The 21,778-nt window shown below is 48.5% G+C and overlaps 1 pseudogene; it reads right to left on the reverse strand.

Annotated features, from left to right (window-relative positions):
* The window catches only part of LOC123990712, a 43,601-nt pseudogene that overhangs the window by 12,941 nt on the left and 8,882 nt on the right, over positions 1-21,778 (reverse strand).

Below are 21,778 nucleotides of genomic sequence, written 5' to 3' on the forward strand. Positions count from 1 at the left end.
AGGTGAATGAGGACCCAAAAGCGACTTGGCGAAAACAGAGTCTTTAATCCAGTAAAGTAACTTTACAATCAAAAGGCATTATTCTACTCGTAATGACGAGAACAGACTGGAGACTTGATCAAGAACTGCAGGTTGCCTCGGGAAGGCACTTGAACGTAGCAGACTCAGACACCTGCTCACCACGCAGCATCTGAGGGAAACACGACACGACAGGGCGATACATAGACACAGCACGGTGAACAATAGACAAGGATCCGACAGGGCAGGAACGGAAAACAAGGGGAGAAATAGGGACTCTAATCAGGGAAAAAGATATGGAACAGGTGTGGGAAGACTAAATGATTGATTAGGGGAATAGGAACAGCTGGGAGCAGGAACGGAACGATAGAGAGAAGAGAGAGAGGAAGGGAGAGAGAAAAAGGGGAACGAACCTAAAAAGACCAGCAGGGGGAAAACGAACAGAAGGAAAAGCAAAATGACAAGACAATCTAAGACAAAACATGACAGTACCCCCCCACTCACCGAGCGCCTCCTGGCGCTCTCGAGGAGGAACACTGGCGGCAACGGAGGAAATCATAGATCACAAACGGTCCAGCACGTCCCGAGAAAGAACCCAACTCCTCTCCTCAGGACCGTAACGAAAAACGATAAAAAGGGAAACTAGGGTACTACTCTAAAAAAAAAAAAATGAGACACGGGTAGAGAACTGAAAGCTTTAGAGCAAACAGGACCAAACAGGCCAGGAGAGTAACAACTAGGGACAGACTGAGACACAGCAAGGGCAGGAACAAGAACAGGAGAGATGCGATGGCAGGGAACAGACTGAGACCCAGCAAGACCAGGAGCAGAAGCAGAAAAAAATTACCAGACTTCTGCGCGCAGTCTGAACACGCAGCCACGAAACGGCGCGTGTCACGCTCCTGAGTAGGCCACCAAAACCGCTGGCGAATAGAAGCAAGCGTACCCGAACGCCGGGATGGCCAGCTAACTTGGCAGAGTGAGCCCACTGAAGAACAGCCAGACGAGTAGAAACAGGAACGAAAAGAAGGTTACTAGGACAAGCGCGCGGCGACGCAGTGTGCGTGAGTGCTTGCTTAACCTGTCTCTCAATTCCCCAGACAGTCAACCCGACAACACGCCCAACAGGAAGGATCCCCTCGGGATCGGTAGAAGCCACAGAAGAACTAAAGAGACGGGATAAAGCATGAGGCTTGGTGTTCTTAGTACCCGGGCAATAAGAAATAACGAACTCGAAACGAGCGAAAAACAACGCCCAACGAGCATGACGCGCATTCAGTCGTTTGGCATAACGGATGTACTCAAGGTTCCTTTGGTCAGTCCAAACGACAAAAGGAACGGTCGCCCCTCCAACCACTGTCGCCATTTGCCTAGGGCTAAACGGATGGCGAGCAGTTCGCGGTTAGCCACATCATAGTTACGTTCCGACGGTGACAGGCGATGAGAAAAATACGCACAAGGGTGGACCCCATCGTCAGTATCGGAGCGCTGGGACAGAATGGCTCCCACGCCCACCCCGACGCGTCAACCTCAACAATAAACTGTTTAGTGACGTCAGGTGCAACAAGGATAGGAGCAGATGCAAAACGCTTCTTAAAGAGATCAGAACAACAATCATACGACCGGTGAGGAGGAAGGGAGTTGGTTCTGGACCGACTGAAGACCGTGCGCAGACCATGATATTCCTCCGGCACTCCTGTCAAATCACCAGGTTCCTCCTGAGAAGAGGGGACAGAACAAACAGGAGAAATAGCAGACATTAAACACTTCACATGACAAGAAATGTTCCAGGAAAGGATAGAATTACTAGACCAATCAAAAGAAGGATTATGACACACTAGCCAGGGATGACCCAAAACAACAGGTGTAAAAGGTGAACAAAAAATCAAAAAAGAAATGGTCTCACTATGGTTACCAGATACAGTGAGGGTTAAAGGTAGTGTTTCACATAATATACTGGGGAGAGGACTACCATCCAAGGCAAACATGACCGTGGGCTCCCTAACTGTCTGAGAGGAATGTCATGTTCCCGCGCCCAGGCTTCGTCCATAAAACAGCCCTCTGCCCCAGAGTCTATTAATGCACTGCAGGAAGCTGCCGATCCGGTCCAGCGTAGATGGACCGGTAAAGTAGTACATGTACTTGACGGAGAGGACCGTCTAGTAGCGCTTATCAGTCGCCCTCCGCTTACTGATGAGCTCTGGCCTTTAACTGGACATGAAATGACAAAATGACCAGCGGAACCGCAATAGAGACAGAGGCGGTTGGTGATTCTCCGTTCCCTCTCCTTAGTCGAGATGCGAATACCCCCAGCTGCATGGGCTCAACACCTGAGTCAGTGGGGAAAGACGGTAGTGTCGGAGAGAGGGGAGACACAGTTAACGCGAGCTCTCTTCTATGAGCTCGGTGACGAAGATCTACCCGTCGTTCAATGCGAATAGCGAGTTCAATCAAAGAATCCACGCTGGATGGAACCTCCCGAGAGAGAATCTCATCCTTAACCTTAGCGTGGAGTCCCTCCAGAAAACGAGCGAGCAACGCCTGCTCGTTCCAGTTACTGGAGGCAGCAAGAGTGCGAAACTCTATAGAGTAATCCGTTATGGATCGATTACCTTGACATAGGGAAGACAGGGACCAGGAAGCTTCTTTCCCAAAAACTGAGCGATCAAAAACCCTTATCATCTCCTCTTTAAAGTTCAGATAATTGTTAGTACACTCAGCGCTTGCCTCCCAGATAGCTGTGCCCCACTGCCGAGCCCGACCAGTAAGGAGTGATATGACGTAGGCAATCCGAGCTCTCTCTCTTGAGTATGTGTTGGGTTGGAGAGAGAACACGATATCACACTGGGTGAGAAAGGAGCGGCACTCAGTGGGCTGCCCAGAATAACATGGTGGGTTATTAACCCTAGGTTCCGGAGGCTCGGAAGAACCGGAAGTAGCTGGTGACACGAGACAAAGACTCTGATACTGTCCTGAGAGGTCGGAGACCTGAGCGGCCAGGGTCTCAACGGCATGCCGAGCAGCAGACAATTCCTGCTCGTGTCTGCCGAGCATCGCTCCCTGGAACTCGAGAGTAGAGTAGAGAGAATCTATAGTCGCTGGGTCCATTCTTGGTCGGATCCTTCTGTTATGCAGGTGAATGAGGACCCAAAAGCGACTTGGCGAAAACAGAGTCTTTAATCCAGTAAAGTAACTTTACAATCAAAAGGCATAATTCCACTCTTATTGACGAGAACAGACTGGAGACTCGATCAAGAACTGCAGGTTGCCTCGGGAAGGCACTTGAACGTAGCAGACTCAGACACCTGCTCACCACGCAGCATCTGAGGGAAACACGACACGACAGGGCGATACACAGACACAGCACGGTGAACAATAGACAAGGATCCGACAGGGCAGAAACGGAAAACAAGGGGAGAAATAGGGACTCTAATCAGGGAAAAAGATAGGGAACAGGTGTGGGAAGACTAAATGATTGATTAGGGGAATAGGAACAGCTGGGAGCAGGAACGGAACGATAGAGAGAAGAGAGAGAGGAAGGGAGAGAGAAAAAGGGGAACGAACCTAAAAAGACCAGCAGGGGGAAAACGAACAGAAGGAAAAGCAAAATGACAAGACAATCTAAGACAAAACATGACAATGGACATATTGCATGTGTATTTTCACGAATGTTAAATATGTACAATTCTGTAGTTTGAATTTGGCGCCCTGCACTTTCACTGGACATTGGCCAGGTGGGACGGTAGAGTCCCATCTAGCCTAGAGAGGTTTTAAGACATGAAGGTCAGTCAATGCGTGGCTACTTGGAAGAATCTCAAATATAAAATAGATTTTGATTTGTTTAACACTTTTTTGGTTACTACATGATTCAATATGTGTTATTTCATAGTTTAGATGTCTTCACTATTATTATTAAATCAAAAAATAAAAATAAAGAAAAACCCTGGAATGAGGGGGTCTGTCCAAACTTTTGACTGGTACTGTATAATTTGAGCTGCGAGCACCACACGCAAATTCACTATCATTTCACATTGCCTGCTCTAAAAATTAGGGGTTCAATGAGGGTTCTAAGATCTTCAAAGTTCCTCGAAGAACCTTAGGCTTCTTGGCACTGAAAAATGCCCCCAAAAGGTTCTTCCAAGAACCCCATAGGTGGTGGGGTTAATTGAGGAACCTATTTAGTTCTTGCGGGTTCTTGCAGAAACCTAACAGCCCAACCAAAATGTTTTGATTTGAATTTAGCACTTAACTGAAAAATGTAAAGATCTCAATTTAAGGTAAGGTTTCTCCATTTATGATCTAAATTAAAATTGTCTTTATGATGACACCATTGATGAGATCTGACTCTAAACATGAAATATTGTTAATTATCAGGTATCCTATTGAAATATTGAGTGCCATAGTCTGATTTATACACCAGAAGTGAATTGTTATCTGTAAGAGGAATGTATATGGTGGAGACAATTAAGCTTGGAATGTACTGAGTAAAGGAAAGGCAATCACATGTTGGCAGGCACTGATAAGGGTGGAGAGATGTGGTTTGAAGAATGGGGGGCCTAGGTTAGGTCAGGTCACATTAAAGGAGAAGGAACAATTTATTATGCGCATCATATGATTTCCTGACTAGCAATAAAGATGTAATGTTTAGAGAGAAGGAAAACATCACCCAAATTGGGATATATATACTACCACTGGTGGAACCATGTCTTTGTCTTATGCAGCTGTATGACCCAATGGGTCAATAAACTTGGTTTAAGTTTTACTAGTCGTCTGCGTTTTACTCACGTGTAACGGTTGTCGTCTTCCTCTTCTGAGGAGGAGTAGGAAATATCGGACCAATATGCAGGGTGGTAAGTGTTCGTCCTATTTATTCCACTGAACACAGAAAACAAACGAACAAGCAAATAAAGAAAAAACTAAACAGTCCCGTATGGTGGAAAACACTGAAACGGAAAATAACCACCCACCAACAAGAGTGGGAAAACAGGCTACCTAAGTATGGTTCTCAAACAGAGACAACGATGACAGCTGCCTCTGATTGGGAACCATACCAGGCCAAACACGTAGAAATATAAACACAAGAACAAAACATAGAATGCCCACCCCAACTCACACCCTGACTAATCTAAAATAGAAACAAACAAAAGGAACTAAGGTCAGGACGTGACAACATGGCTGTTGTTTGTGTCACGTTCTGACCTTTATTTCCTTTGTTTTGTCATTATTTAGTATGGTCAGGGCGTGAGTTGAGTGGGCAGTCTATGTTTGTTTTTCTATGATTTGGGTATTTCTATGTTTCGGCCTAGTATGGTTCTCAATCAGAGGCAGGTGTCATTAGTTGTCTCTGATTGAGAATCATACTTAGGTAGCCTGGGTTGCACTGTTTGTTTGTGGGTGATTGTCTATGTTGATTGCTTGTGTCAGCACAGTTCTCATTAGCTTCACGGTCGTTATTTCGTTTATTGTTTTTGTATAGTGTTTCAGTGTTCAGTGTTTTCTTTATTAAAATTCATGATGAACACCTACCACGCTGCATTTTGGACCTCCTCTCCTCTTCAGATGAAGAGGAGGGCGACCGTGACAACCTGCAAGTTCCCAGACATTTCTGGGGGGAATGGCCCTAGCCCTCACCCTCCGATCCAACAGGTCCCAGACGTGCTCAATGGGATTGAGATCCGGGCTCTTCTCAGGCCATGGCAGAACACTGACATTCCTGTCTTGCAGGAAATCACACACAGAACGGGCAGCATGGCTGGTGGCATTGTCATGCTGGAGGGTCATGTCAGGATGAGCCTGCAGGAAGGGTACCACATGAGGGAGGAGGATGTCTTCCCTGTAACGCACAGTGTTGAGATTGCCTGCAATGACAACAAGCTCAGTCCGATGATGCTGTGACACACCGCCCCAGACCATGACGGACCCTGCACCTCCAAATCGATCCAACTCAAGAGTACAGGCCTTGGTGTAACACTCATTCCTTCGACGATAAGCGCAAATCCGACCGGTGAGACAAAACCTTGACTCGTCAATGAAGAACACTTTTTGCCAGTCCTGTCTGGTCCAGCGACGGTCGGTTTGTGCCCATAGGCGACATTGTTGCCGGTGATGTCTGGTGAGGACCTGCCTTACAACAGGCCGACAAGCCCTCAGTCTAGCCTCTCTCAGCCTATTGCAGACAGTCTGAGCACTGATGGAGCGATTGTGCGTTCCTGGTGTTACCTGGGCAGTTGTTGTTGCCATCCTGTACCTATCCCGCAGGTGTGATGTTCGGATGTACCGATCCTGTGCAGGTGCAGCTGTCCGTCCTGTCTCCCTGTAGCGCTGTCTTAGGTGTCTCACAGTACGGACATTGCAATTTATTGCCCTGGCTACATCTGCAGTCCTCATGCCTCCTTGCAGCATGCCTAAGGCACGTTCACACAGATGAGCAGGGACCCTGGGGATCTTTCTTTTGGGGGGTTTCAGAGTCAGTAGAAATCCCCTTACTGTCCAAAGATTTCATAACTGTGACCTTAATTGCCTACCGTCTGTAAGCTGTTAGTGTCTTAACAACCATTCCACAGGTGCATGTTCATGAATTGTTTATGGTTCATTGAACAAGCATGGGAAACAGTGTTGAAACAGTTTACAATGAAGATCTGGAAAGGTTTGCTGAGGTTAAATGTATTCATTTAGCAATATTTATACAATTCAAATAGAAATGGTTAGAATGAACATCATGGCCTTTATAGTTATGGCAGGGTTTCCCAAACTCTGTCCTCGGGACCCCAAGTGGTGCACGTTTTGGTTTTAGCCCTAGAATTATACGGCTGATTCAAATAATCAACTAATCATCAAACCCAAAAACCAAAAAGTGCACCCCTTGGGGTCCCGAGTTTGGGAAACGCTGAGTTATGGAATTCCGGTGCTCTGAGTGTTAAAACACTTCTTCAATATAATTTATTGTAGCAAAACCTAAGAAATGCTTGTGTTATGGTCATAAATATGGATTCCCCTTGTTAAGAAACAGTGTAGTCTTGGCTTAGTTACAGTAGACATGTCAATCTCACTCACCAAAACAGGGCTGGTGTTGCTACACATATCAGGTCTAATCCTTACAAAGAGAAGGCAACTGCAGAGAGCTAAACATGTATGTTTAATTGTTCCTAATATTCCAAATATTAGCCAGTACTCAATGCTGTGGCCAAATGGTCACCTAAAGTTATGGATGAGCCAATGTGGCAAACAAAGAGTAGCAACCTATGAGCAGGGAAAGGCCAGCTTATTCATTAGTTTCACAGCAGACATAAACATAAATCAAAGACCAGAACAACAAGTCCCAGAGTGGCTCCTCTCCCTAGCCCAGAACTACAAAGTAGCATTAGGCTAAGCTCCTCAGACGGAGTAAGGTAGGTGTTATTGCAAGCTTCTTCTCAGAAGTGACGTCCAAGTGGCTGTGTCATGGTTCCAGACACTAAATCCCGGGTCTGAAGTTTCTGACCTCATAAAAGCATTGAGCTGCTGGACAGAGTCAAGAGTGTGGGTTGGTGAGATGACAGTGGCCAGACATGGCACTACTGACGTATCTGACCTTGTAGGTGGGTCTTAGACATTTGGGATTTAAGACCCACCTACTGTCACACCCTGATCTGTTTCACCAGTCTTTGTGATTTTCTCCATCCCCCTCCAACTGTTGCCCATCTTCCCCATTTTTTTTATTATTTTATTTTTTTATTTCACCTTTATTTAACCAGGTAAGCTAGTTGAGAACAAGTTATAATTTACAACTGCAACCTGGCCAAGATAAAGCTGCGACACAAACAACAACACAGAGTTACACATTAAATAAACAAGAGTACAGTCAATAACACAATAAAAAAAAAGAAAGTCTATATACAGTGTGTGGAAATGGCGTGAGGAGGTAAGGCAATAAATAGGCCATAGTAGCAAGTGATTATAATTTAGCAAATTAACACTGGAGTTGGTCTCCCCAGCCTGGTGGGCCCTGTGGCAGCCCCACGCACCAGGCTATCTCTGTGTCTTCTCCCTCCAGAGTCTCCCTCCAGTCCGGACCTCCCGTCTGTCTGGAGCTGCCAGAGCCGCCCGTCAGTCGGGAGCTGCCAGAGCCGCCCGTCAGTCGGGAGCTGCCAGAACCGCCCGTCAGTCCGGAGCTGCCAGAGTCGCCCGTCACTCCGGAGCTGCCAGAGTCGCCCTTCACTCCGGAGCTGCCAGAGTCGCCCTTCACTCCGGAGCTGCCAGAGTCGCCCTTCACTCCGGAGCTGCCAGAGTCGCCCTTCACTCCGGAGCTGCCAGAGTCGCCCTTCACTCCGGAGCTGCCAGAGTCGCCCTTCACTCCGGAGCTGCCAGAGTCGCCCTTCACTCCGGAGCTGCCAGAGTCGCCCTTCACTCCGGAGCTGCCAGCCCTTCACTCCGGAGCTGCCAGAGCCCTTCACTCCGGAGCTGCCAGAGTCGCCCTTCACTCCGGAGCTGCCAGAGTCGCCCTTCACTCCGGAGCTGCCAGAGTCGCCCTTCACTCCGGAGCTGCCAGAGTCGCCCTTCACTCCGGCGCTGCCAGAGTCTCCCGCCCGTCCGGCGCTGCCAGAGTCTCCCATCTTTTTGGGGCACGCTGCAAGGGGTCGGCCGCGAGGGTCGCCGCTCCAGAGGTACCACCTAAGTGGGCCAAGACTAAGGTGGAGTGGGGTCCACATCCCGCGCCAGAGCCACCACCAGGGACAGATGCCCACCCAGACCCTCCCCTATGGGTTTAGGTTTTGCGGCCGGAGTCCGCACCTTTGGGGGGAGGTACTGTCACGTCCTGACCTTAGTTCCTTTTTTATGTCTCTATTTTTTATTTTGGTCAGGGCGTGAGTTGGGGTGGGCATTCTATGTTTTGGTTCTCTGTGTTATATTTCTAGGTGTTTGGCCAGGTATGGTTCCCAATCAGAGGCAGCTGTCAATCGTTGTCTCTGATTGAGAACCATACTTAGGCAGCCTGTTTTCCCACTATGGGTTGTGGGTAGTTGTTTCAGTGTTTGCACCATACGGGACTGTTTCGGATTTCATTTATTGTCTTGTTCTTTTGTATTTAGTGTTCAGTTAATTAAAGGAAATATGAACACGTACCACGCTGCGCTTTGGTCTACTCCTTCATCCTCAGATGAACATCGTTACAAAGGATGGCACTGTGATAGACTGCATCCAGTTTGCTGAGTAGAGTGTTGGAGGCTATTTTGTAAATGACATCAGCGAAGTTGAGGATCGGTAAGATAGTCAGTTCTACTAGGGTATGTTTGGCGGCATGAGTGAACGAGGCTTTGTTACAAAATAGAAAGCCGATTCTAGATGTAATTTTAGATTGGAGATGTTTAATATGAGTCTGGAAGGAGAGTTTACAGTCTAGCCAGACACCTAGGTATTTGTAGATGTCCACATATTCTATGTCCGAACCGTCCAGAGTAGTGATGCTAGTCGGGCAGGCAGGTGCAGGCAGCGAACAGTTGAAAAGCATGCATTGAATTTTACTAGCGTTTAAGAGCAGTTGGAGGCCATGGAAGGAGTGTTGTATGGCATTGAAGTTCGTTTGGAGGTTTGTTAACACAATGTCGAAAGAAGGGCCAGATGTATACAGAACGGTGTCGCCTGCGTAGAGGTGGATCAGGGAATCACCCGCAGCAAGAGCGACATTGGTGATATATACAGAGAAAAGAGTCGGCCCAAGAATTCAACCCTGTGGTACCCCCATAAAGACTGCCAGAGGTCTGGACAACAGGCCCTCCGATTTGACACACTGAACTCTGTCTGAGAAGTAGTTGGTGAACCAGATGAGGCAATCATTTGAGAAACCAAGGCTGTTGAGTCTGCCGATAAGAATACGGTGATTGACAGAGTCGAAAGCCTTGGCCAGGTCGATGAAGACGGCTGCACAGTACAATCTTTTATCGATGGTGGTTATGATATCGTTTAGTACCTTGAGCGTGGCTGAGATGCACCCGGGACCAGTTCAGAAACCGGATTGCACAGCGGAGAGGTACGGTGGGATTCGAAATGGTCAGTGATCTGTTTATTAACTTGGCTTTCGAAGACTTTAGAAAGGCAGGGCAGGATGGATATAGGTCTATAACAGTTTGGGTCTAGAGTGCCACCCCCTTTGAAGAGGGGGATGACTGCGGCAGGTTTCCAATCTTTAGGGATCCCATTATCCCCTGTGTATTTATACCTGTGGTTTATGTTTGCCTGTTGCCAGTTCGTCTTATTTGTTTACGTCAACCAGCAGTTTGTGTCTCAGCTCCTGCATTTTCCCAAACTCTCTTTTCTTGTCCTCCCGGTTTTGACCCTTGCCTGTCCTGGCTCTGAGTCCGCCTGCCTGACCACTCTGTCTGTCCCTGAGCCCACCAGCCTGACCACTCTGCCTGTCCCTGAGCCTGCATGCCGATCGGTACCTCTGCTCCCCTCTGGATTACCGACCTCTGCCTATCCTGAGCCTGCTGGCCGTCCTGTACCTTTGCTCTTATTCTGGATTATCGACCCCTGCCTGCCTTGACCTGTCTTTGCCTGCCCCTGTTGCTACAATAAACATTGTTACTTCGACAGTCTGCATCTGGGTCTTACCTTGATACCTGATACCTACAAGGTCGGATACTTAATGATACAGTATGTCCCAAAAAAAAAATTGCAGCATAAAAAAGTTGCTTTCCAAGAATTATGCCCTTTGAAAAGCTGCTTCAAAAGAACATGTTGCTATTCCGCCCAAAACTTTCCCCTGATTCTCTGTGCCCTGTCACAACTGTCAACCAGTGCACAACCTCATATCCTCACGGAAAAGGTCACCTAAAGTTATGGATGAGCCAATGTGGCAAACAAACAGAAGCAAGCTATGAGCAGGGGAAAGGCCAGCTTATTCATTAGTTTCACAGCAGGCACAATAATAAAACAAAGACCAGAGCAACAAGTCCCAGAGCGGCTCCTCTCCCTAGCCCAGAGCTACAAAGTACATAGGAAAAGGAGGTTAAATAATTAGGCTAAGCTCCTCCGACTGAGTTAGGTGTTATTGCAAGCTTCTCCTCAGAAGTGATGTCCAAGTAACTGTGTCATGGTTCCAGACACTAAAGTTTCTGACCTCATAAAAGCATTGAGCTGCTGGACAGAGTCAGATGCGTGGTGTGGTGAGATGACAGTGGCCAGACACCTACATGATGCTGACAGATTTACCCTAAATAATGCTCCTGGAATCTTTCTGGAAAATGTTTTCGTAAAAGACGGGGCAGAGTACCCCTGCTAACATCTGTCCACCCAACAGCCTACATAAGGTCCCCTAGCCTATTTTTCAATGATTTGGACAGAAATACTCACACTTGTCTCACAAATGTATTCTTGAGTTAATGTCTTCCATAAGTGGTGCTAAATGCCATAATAGTGTAAATCAATCCAACACTGTGGAAGCAATGTGCAATCAATCAAACAGATTCATTCATCATGTGTCCTCGGGTACTGGGGTGGGGAACATATTGTGTCCTTCACAGGCAGAAAGGTGATATTTGTAGTCATGATACAGAACAATCAGGTAGAGATAATTATATGTAACTCCATGTGTTACATCCTGGTTATGAGCGTGGAACACAGAGAATAGGGCAGGTTTTTAACAATGATTTACAATTATAGATAAAACTATAGACCACTACTACAAGATATATTGGCAAGCATACAGTGGGGCAAAAAAATATTCAGTCAGCCACCAATTGTGCAAGTTCTCCCACTTAAAAAGATGAGAGAGGCCTGTAATTTTCATCATAGGTTCACTTCAACTATGACAGACACAATTAGAAAATAAAATCCCCAAAATCCCATTGTAGGATTTTTAATGAATTTATTTGCAAATTATGGTGGAAAATAAGTATTTGGTCAATAACAAAAGTTGATCTCAGTACTTTGTTATATACCCTTTGTTGGCAATGACAGAGGTCAAACGTTTTCTGTAAGTCTTCACAAGGTTTTCACACACTGTTGCTGGTATTTTGGCCCATTCCTCCATGCAGATCTCCTCTAGAGCAGTGATGTTTTGGGGCTGTTGCTGGGCAACATGGACTTTCAAATCCCTCCAAAGTTTGTCTATGGGGTTGAGATCTGGAGACTGGCTAGGCCACTCCAGGACCTTGAAATGCTTCTTACGAAGCCACTCCTTCGTTGCCCGGGCGGTGTGTTTGGGATCATTGTCGTGTTGAAAGACCCAGCCACGTTTCATCTTCAATGCCCTTGCTGATGGAAGGAGGTTTTCACTCAAAATCTCACGATACATGGCTCCATTCATTCTTTCCTTTACACGGATCAGTCGTCCTGGTCCCTTTGCAGAAAAACAGCCCCAAAGCATGATGTTTCCACCCCCATGCTTCACAGTAGGTAAGGTGTTCTTTGGATGCAACTCAGCATTCTTTGTCCTCCAAACACGACGAGTTGAGTTTTTACCAAAAAGTTATATTTAGGTTTCATCTGACCATATGACATTCTCCCCATCTTCTTCTGGATCATCCAAATGCTCTCTAGCAAACTTCAGACAGGCCTGGACATGTACTGGCTTATGCAGGGGGACACGTCTGGCACTGCAGGATTTGAGTCCCTGGCGGCGTAGTGTGTTACTAACGGTAGGCTTTGTTACTTTGGTCCTAGCTCTCTGCAAGTCATTCACTAGGTCCCCCCGTTTGGTTCTGGGATTTTTGCTCACCGTTCTTGTGATCATTTTCACCCCACGGGGTGAGATCTTGCGTGGAGCCCCAGATCGAGGGAGATCATCAGTGGTCTTGTATGTCTTCCATATCCTAATAATTGCTCCCACAGTTGATTTCTTCAAACCAAGCTGCTAACCTATTGCAGATTCAGTCTTCCCAGCCTGGTGCAGGTCTACAATTTTGTTACTGGTGTCCTTTGACAGCTCTTTGGTCTTGGCCATAGTGGAGTTTGGAGTGTGACTGTTTGAGGTTGTGGACAGGTGTCTTTTATACTGATAACAAGTTCAAACAGGTGCCATTTGTCATGTTTTGTCTTATATTGTCTTGTCATTTTGCTTTTCCTTCTGTTCGTTTTCCCCCTGCTGGTCTTTTTAGGTTCGTTCCCTTTTTTCTCTCTCCCTCTCTCTCTCTCTTCTCTCTATCGTTCTGTTCCTGCTCCCAGCTGTTCCTATTCCCCTAATCAATCATTTAGTCTTCCCACACCTGTTCCCTATCTTTTCCCCTGATTAGAGTCCCTATTTCTCCCCTTGTTTTCCGTTTCTGTCCTGTCGGATCCTTGTATACTGTTCACCGTGCTGTGTCTTTGTATCGCCCTGTCGTGTCGTGTTTCCCTCAGATGCTGCGTGGTGAGCAGGTGTCTGAGTCTGCTACGGTCAAGTGCCTTCCCGAGGCAACCTGCAGTTCATTATCGAGTCTCCAGTCAGTTCTCGTGATTACGAGTGAAATTGTTTCTTATGCTTTATTTACCGCTCCGATTTGTCTAGGAGTATTTCTATTTCCTTAAACTGGATTAAAGACTCTGTTTTTGCCAAGTCGCTTTTGGGTCCTCATTCACCTGCATAACAGAAGGATCCGACCTAAGAATGGACCCAGCGACTACAGACGCTCGTAACACTGCCGTCGAGATCCAAGGAGCCATGCTCGGCAGACACGAGCAGGAATTGTCTGCTGCTCGTCATGCGATGGAGAACCTGGCCGCTCAGGTTTCCGACCTCTCTGGACAGTTCCAGAGTCTTCGTCTCGTGCCACCTGTTACTTCCTGGTCTGCCGAGCCTCCGGAACCTAGGGTTAATAACCCACCTTGCTACTCCGGGCAGCCCAAGGAGTGCCGCTCCTTTCTCACCCAGTGTGATATTGTGTTCTCTCTCCAACCCAACACATACTCTAGAGAGAGCTCGGGTTGCTTACGTCATTTCACTCCTTACTGGCCGGGCTCGAGAGTGGGGCACAGCTATCTGGGAGGCAAGGGCTGATTGTTCAAACAATTACCAGAACTTTAAAGAGGAGATGATTCGGGTTTTTGACCGTTCAGTTTTTGGTAGGGAGGCTTCTAGGGCCCTGGCTTCCCTATGCCAAGGTGATCGATCCATAACGGATTACTCTATAGAGTTTCGCACTCTTGCTGCCTCTAGTGACTGGAACGAGCCGGCGCTGCTCGCTCGTTTTCTGGAGGGACTCCACGCAGTGGTTAAAGATGAGATTCTCTCCCGGGAGGTTCCTTCCAGTGTGGACTCTTTGATTGCTCTCGCCATCCGCATAGAACGACGGGTAGATCTTCGTCACCAAGCTCGTGGAAGAGAGCTCGCGTCAACGGTGTTTCCCTGCTCCGCATCGCAACCATCTCCCTCCTCTGGCTCAGAGACTGAGCCCATGCAGCTGGGAGGTATTCGCATCTCGACTAAGGAGAGGGAACGGAGGATCACCAACCGCCTGTGCCTCTATTGCGGATTTGATGGACATTTTGTCAATTCATGTCCAGTAAAGCCAGAGCTCATCAGTAAGCGGAGGGCTACTGGTGAGCGCTACTACTCAGGTCTCTCCATCTAGATCCTGTACTACTATGTCGGTCCATCTACGCTGGACCGGTTCGGGTGCTACATGCAGTGCCTTGATAGACTCTGGGGCTGAGGGTTGTTTCATGGACGAAGCATGGGCTCGGAAACATGACATTCCTTTCAGACAGTTAGACAAGCCTACGCCCATGTTCGCCTTAGATGGTAGTCATCTTCCCAGTATCAGATTTGAGACACTACCTTTAACCCTCACAGTATCTGGTAACCACAGTGAGACTATTTCTTTTTTGATTTTTCGTTCACCTTTTACACCTGTTGTTTTGGGTCATCCCTGGCTAGTATGTCATAATCCTTCTATTAATTGGTCTAGTAATTCTATCCTATCCTGGAACGTTTCTTGTCATGTGAAGTGTTTAATGTCTGCCATCCCTCCCATTTCTTCTGTCCCCACTTCTCAGGAGGAACCTGGCGATTTGACAGGAGTGCCGGAGGAATATCATGATCTGCGCACGGTCTTCAGTCGGTCCCGAGCCAACTCCCTTCCTCCTCACCGGTCGTATGATTGTAGTATTGATCTCCTTCCGGGGACCACTCCTCCTCGGGGTAGACTATACTCTCTGTCGGCTCCCGAACGTAAGGCTCTCGAGGATTATTTGTCTGTGTCTCTTGACGCCGGTACCATAGTGCCTTCTTCCTCTCCGGCCGGGGCGGGGTTTTTTTTTGTTAAGAAAAAGGACGGTACTCTACGCCCCTGCGTGGATTATCGAGGGCTGAATGACATAACGGTTAAGAATCGTTATCCGCTTCCCCTTATGTCATCAGCCTTCGAGATTCTGCAGGGAGCCAGGTGCTTTACTAAGTTGGACCTTCGTAACGCTTACCATCTCGTGCGCATCAGAGAGGGGGGACGAGTGGAAAACGGCGTTTAACACTCCGTTAGGGCATTTTGAGTACCGGGTTCTGCCGTTTGGTCTCGCCAATGCGCCAGCTGTTTTTCAGGCATTAGTTAATGATGTTCTGAGAGACATGCTGAACATCTTTGTTTTTGTCTACCTTGACGATATCCTGATTTTTTCACCGTCACTCGAGATTCATGTTCAGCACGTTCGACGTGTTCTCCAGCGCCTTTTAGAGAATTGTCTCTACGTGAAGGCTGAGAAGTGCTCTTTCATGTCTCCTCCGTTACTTTTCTCGGTTCCGTTATTTCCGCTGAAGGCATTCAGATGGATTCCGCTAAGGTCCAAGCTGTCAGTGAGTGGCCCGTTCCAAGGTCACGTGTCGAGTTGCAGCGCTTTCTAGGTTTCGCTAATTTCTATCGGCGTTTCATTCGTAATTTCAGTCAAGTTGCTGCCCCTCTCACAGCTCTTACTTCTGTCAAGACGTGTTTTAAGTAGTCCGGTTCCGCCCAGGGAGCTTTTGATCTTCTAAAAGAACGTTTTACGTCCGCTCCTATCCTCGTTACTCCTGACGTCACTAGACAATTCATTGTCGAGGTTGACGCTTCAGAGGTAGGCGTGGGAGCCATTCTATCCCAGCGCTTCCAGTCTGACGATAAGGTTCATCCTTGCGCTTATTTTTCTCATCGCCTGTCGCCATCTGAACGCAACTATGATGTGGGTAACCGCGAACTGCTCGCCATCCGCTTAGCCCTAGGCGAATGGCGACAGTGGTTGGAGGGGGCGACTGTTCCTTTGTCGTTTGGACAGACCATAAGAACCTTGAGTACATCCGTTCTGCCAAACGACTTAATGCTCGTCAAGCTCGTTGGGCGTTATTTTTCGCTCGTTTCGAGTTTGTGATTTCTTACCGTCCGGGTAGCAAGAACACCAAGCCTGATGCCTTATCCCGTCTTTTTAGTTCTTCTGTGGCTTCTACTGATCCCGAGGGGATTCTTCCTTATGGGCGTGTTGTCGGGTTGACAGTCTGGGGAATTGAAAGACAGGTTAAGCAAGCACTCACGCACACTGCGTCGCCGCGCGCTTGTCCTAGTAACCTTCTTTTCGTTCCTGTTTCCACTCGTCTGGCTGTTCTTCAGTGGGCTCACTCTGCCAAGTTAGCTGGTCATCCCGGTGTTCGAGGCACTCTTGCTTCTATTCGCCAGCGCTTTTGGTGGCCGACTCAGGAGCGTGACACGCGCCGTTTCGTGGCTGCTTGTTCGGACTGCGCGCAGACTAAGTCAGGTAACTCTCCTCCTGCCGGTCGTCTCAGACCGCTCCCCATTCCTTCTCGACCATGGTCTCACATCGCCCTAGACTTCATTACCGGTCTGCCTTTGTCTGCGGGGAAGACTGTGATTCTTACGGTTGTCGATAGGTTCTGTAAGGCGGCACATTTCATTCCTCTCGCTAAACTTCCTTCCGCTAAGGAGACGGCACAAATCATCATCGAGAATGTGTTCAGAATTCATGGCCTCCCGTTAGACGCCGTTTCAGACAGAGGTCCGCAATTCACGTCACAGTTTTGGAGGGAGTTCTGTCGTTTGATTGGTGCGTCCGTCAGTCTCTCTTCCGGGTTTCATCCCCAGTCTAACGGTCAAGCAGAGAGGGCCAATCAGACGATTGGTCGCATACTACGCAGCCTTTCTTTCAGAAACCCTGCGTCTTGGGCAGAACAGCTCCCCTGGGCAGAATACGCTCACAACTCGCTTCCTTCGTCTGCTACCGGGTTATCTCCGTTTCAGAGTAGTCTGGGTCACCAGCCTCCTCTGTTCTCATCCCAGCTTGCCGAGTCCAGCGTTCCCTCCGCTCAAGCGTTTGTCCAACGTTGTGAGCGCACCTGGAGGAGGGTGAGGTCTGCACTTTGCCGTTACAGGGCACAGACTGTGAGAGCCGCCAATAAACGTAGGATTAAGAGTCCAAGGTATTGTTGCGTCCAGAGAGTGTGGCTTTCCACTCGCAACCTTCCTCTTACGACAGCTTCTTGTAAGTTGACTCCGCTGTTCATTGGTCCGTTCCGTGTCTCCCAGGTCGTCAATCCTGTCGCTGTGCGACTGCTTCTTCCGCGACATCTTCGTCGCGTCCATCCTGTCTTCCATGTCTCCTGTGTCAAGCCCTTTCTTCGCACCCCCGTTCGTCTTCCCTCCCCCCCTCCCGTCCTTGTCGAGAGCGCACCTATTTACAAGGTACGTAGGATCATGGACATGCGTTCTCGGGACGGGGTCACCAATACTTAGTGGATTGGGAGGGTTACGGTCCTGAGGAGAGGAGTTGGGTTCCGTCTCGGGACGTGCTGGACCGTTCACTGATTGATGATTTCCTCCGTTGCCGCCAGGATTCCTCCTCGAGTGCGCCAGGAGGCGCTCGGTGAGTGGGGGGTACTTTCATGTTTTGTCTTATATTGTCTTGTCATTTTGCTTTTCCTTCTGTTCGTTTTCCCCCTGCTGGTCTTTTAGGTTCGTTCCCTTTTTCTCTCTCCCTCTCTCTCTCTCTTCTCTCTATCGTTCCGTTCCTGCTCCCAGCTGTTCCTATTCCCCTAATCAATCATTTAGTCTTCCCACACCTGTTCCCTATCTTTTCCCCTGATTAGAGTCCCTATTTCTCCCCTTGTTTTCCGTTTCTGTCCTGTCGGATCCTTGTATACTGTTCACCGTGCTGTGTCTTTGTATCGCCCTGTCGTGTCGTGTTTCCCTCAGATGCTGCGTGGTGAGCAGGTGTCTGAGTCTGCTACGGTCAAGTGCCTTCCCGAGGCAACCTGCAGTTCATTATCGAGTCTCCAGTCAGTTTTCGTGATTACGAGTGAAATTGTTTCTTATGCTTTATTTACCGCTCCGATTTGTCTAGGAGTATTTCTATTTCCTTAAACTGGATTAAAGACTCTGTTTTCGCCAAGTCGCTTTTGGGTCCTCATTCACCTGCATAACAGAAGGATCCGACCTAAGAATGGACCCAGCGACTACAGACGCTCGTAACACTGCCGTCGAGATCCAAGGAGCCATGCTCGGCAGACACGAGCAGGAATTGTCTGCTGCTCGTCATGCGATGGAGAACCTGGCCGCTCAGGTTTCCGACCTCTCTGGACAGTTCCAGAGTCTTCGTCTCGTGCCACCTGTTACTTCCTGGTCTGCCGAGCCTCCGGAACCTAGGGTTAATAACCCACCTTGCTACTCCGGGCAGCCCAAGGAGTGCCGCTCCTTTCTCACCCAGTGTGATATTGTGTTCTCTCTCCAACCCAACACATACTCTAGAGAGAGAGCTCGGGTTGCTTACGTCATTTCACTCCTTACTGGCCGGGCTCGAGAGTGGGGCACAGCTATCTGGGAGGCAAGGGCTGATTGTTCAAACAATTACCAGAACTTTAAAGAGGAGATGATTCGGGTTTTTGACCGTTCAGTTTTTGGTAGGGAGGCTTCTAGGGCCCTGGCTTCCCTATGCCAAGGTGATCGATCCATAACGGATTACTCTATAGAGTTTCGCACTCTTGCTGCCTCTAGTGACTGGAACGAGCCGGCGCTGCTCGCTCGTTTTCTGGAGGGACTCCACGCAGTGGTTAAAGATGAGATTCTCTCCCGGGAGGTTCCTTCCAGTGTGGACTCTTTGATTGCTCTCGCCATCCGCATAGAACGACGGGTAGATCTTCGTCACCAAGCTCGTGGAAGAGAGCTCGCGTCAACGGTGTTTCCCTGCTCCGCATCGCAACCATCTCCCTCCTCTGGCTCAGAGACTGAGCCCATGCAGCTGGGAGGTATTTGCATCTCGACTAAGGAGAGGGAACGGAGGATCACCAACCGCCTGTGCCTCTATTGCGGATTTGATGGACATTTTGTCAATTCATGTCCAGTAAAGCCAGAGCTCATCAGTAAGCGGAGGGCTACTGGTGAGCGCTACTACTCAGGTCTCTCCATCTAGATCCTGTACTACTATGTCGGTCCATCTACGCTGGACCGGTTCGGGTGCTACATGCAGTGCCTTGATAGACTCTGGGGCTGAGGGTTGTTTCATGGACGAAGCATGGGCTCGGAAACATGACATTCCTTTCAGACAGTTAGACAAGCCTACGCCCATGTTCGCCTTAGATGGTAGTCATCTTCCCAGTATCAGATTTGAGACACTACCTTTAACCCTCACAGTATCTGGTAACCACAGTGAGACTATTTCTTTTTTGATTTTTCGTTCACCTTTTACACCTGTTGTTTTGGGTCATCCCTGGCTAGTATGTCATAATCCTTCTATTAATTGGTCTAGTAATTCTATCCTATCCTGGAACGTTTCTTGTCATGTGAAGTGTTTAATGTCTGCCATCCCTCCCATTTCTTCTGTCCCCACTTCTCAGGAGGAACCTGGCGATTTGACAGGAGTGCCGGAGGAATATCATGATCTGCGCACGGTCTTTCAGTCGGTCCCGAGCCAACTCCCTTCCTCCTCACCGGTCGTATGATTGTAGTATTGATCTCCTTCCGGGGACCACTCCTCCTCGGGGTAGACTATACTCTCTGTCGGCTCCCGAACGTAAGGCTCTCGAGGATTATTTGTCTGTGTCTCTTGACGCCGGTACCATAGTGCCTTCTTCCTCTCCGGCCGGGGCGGGGTTTTTTTGTTAAGAAAAGGACGGTACTCTACGCCCCTGCGTGATTATCGAGGGCTGAATGACATAACGGTTAAGAATCGTTATCCGCTTCCCCTTATGTCATCAGCCTTCGAGATTCTGCAGGGAGCCAGGTGCTTTACTAAGTTGGACCTTCGTAACGCTTACCATCTCGTGCGCATCAGAGAGGGGGACGAGTGGAAAACGGCGTTTAACACTCCGTTAGGGCATTTTGAGTACCGGGTTCTGCCGTTTGGTCTCGCCAATGCGCCAGCTGTTTTTCAGGCATTAGTTAATGATGTTCTGAGAGACATGCTGAACATCTTTGTTTTTGTCTACCTTGACGATATCCTGATTTTTTCACCGTCACTCGAGATTCATGTTCAGCACGTTCGACGTGTTCTCCAGCGCCTTTTAGAGAATTGTCTCTACGTGAAGGCTGAGAAGTGCTCTTTTCATGTCTCCTCCGTTACTTTTCTCGGTTCCGTTATTTCCGCTGAAGGCATTCAGATGGATTCCGCTAAGGTCCAAGCTGTCAGTGAGTGGCCCGTTCCAAGGTCACGTGTCGAGTTGCAGCGCTTTCTAGGTTTCGCTAATTTCTATCGGCGTTTCATTCGTAATTTCGGTCAAGTTGCTGCCCCTCTCACAGCTCTTACTTCTGTCAAGACGTGTTTTAAGTAGTCCGGTTCCGCCCAGGGAGCTTTTGATCTTCTAAAAGAACGTTTTACGTCCGCTCCTATCCTCGTTACTCCTGACGTCACTAGACAATTCATTGTCGAGGTTGACGCTTCAGAGGTAGGCGTGGGAGCCATTCTATCCCAGCGCTTCCAGTCTGACGATAAGGTTCATCCTTGCGCTTATTTTTCTCATCGCCTGTCGCCATCTGAACGCAACTATGATGTGGGTAACCGCGAACTGCTCGCCATCCGCTTAGCCCTAGGCGAATGGCGACAGTGGTTGGAGGGGGCGACCGTTCCTTTTGTCGTTTGGACAGACCATAAGAACCTTGAGTACATCCGTTCTGCCAAACGACTTAATGCTCGTCAAGCTCGTTGGGCGTTATTTTTCGCTCGTTTCGAGTTTGTGATTTCTTACCGTCCGGGTAGCAAGAACACCAAGCCTGATGCCTTATCCCGTCTTTTAGTTCTTCTGTGGCTTCTACTGATCCCGAGGGATTCTTCCTTATGGGCGTGTTGTCGGGTTGACAGTCTGGGAATTGAAAGACAGGTTAAGCAAGCACTCACGCACACTGCGTCGCCGCGCGCTTGTCCTAGTAACCTTCTTTTCGTTCCTGTTTCCACTCGTCTGGCTGTTCTTCAGTGGGCTCACTCTGCCAAGTTAGCTGGTCATCCCGGTGTTCGAGGCACTCTTGCTTCTATTCGCCAGCGCTTTTGGTGGCCGACTCAGGAGCGTGACACGCGCCGTTTCGTGGCTGCTTGTTCGGACTGCGCGCAGACTAAGTCAGGTAACTCTCCTCCTGCCGGTCGTCTCAGACCGCTCCCATTCCTTCTCGACCATGGTCTCACATCGCCCTAGACTTCATTACCGGTCTGCCTTTGTCTGCGGGGAAGACTGTGATTCTTACGGTTGTCGATAGGTTCTGTAAGGCGGCACATTTCATTCCTCTCGCTAAACTTCCTTCCGCTAAGGAGACGGCACAAATCATCATCGAGAATGTGTTCAGAATTCATGGCCTCCCGTTAGACGCCGTTTCAGACAGAGGTCCGCAATTCACGTCACAGTTTTGGA

This window comes from Oncorhynchus gorbuscha, linkage group LG02 (assembly GCF_021184085.1).
Source record: "Oncorhynchus gorbuscha isolate QuinsamMale2020 ecotype Even-year linkage group LG02, OgorEven_v1.0, whole genome shotgun sequence".
Lineage (NCBI taxonomy): Eukaryota > Metazoa > Chordata > Actinopteri > Salmoniformes > Salmonidae > Oncorhynchus > Oncorhynchus gorbuscha.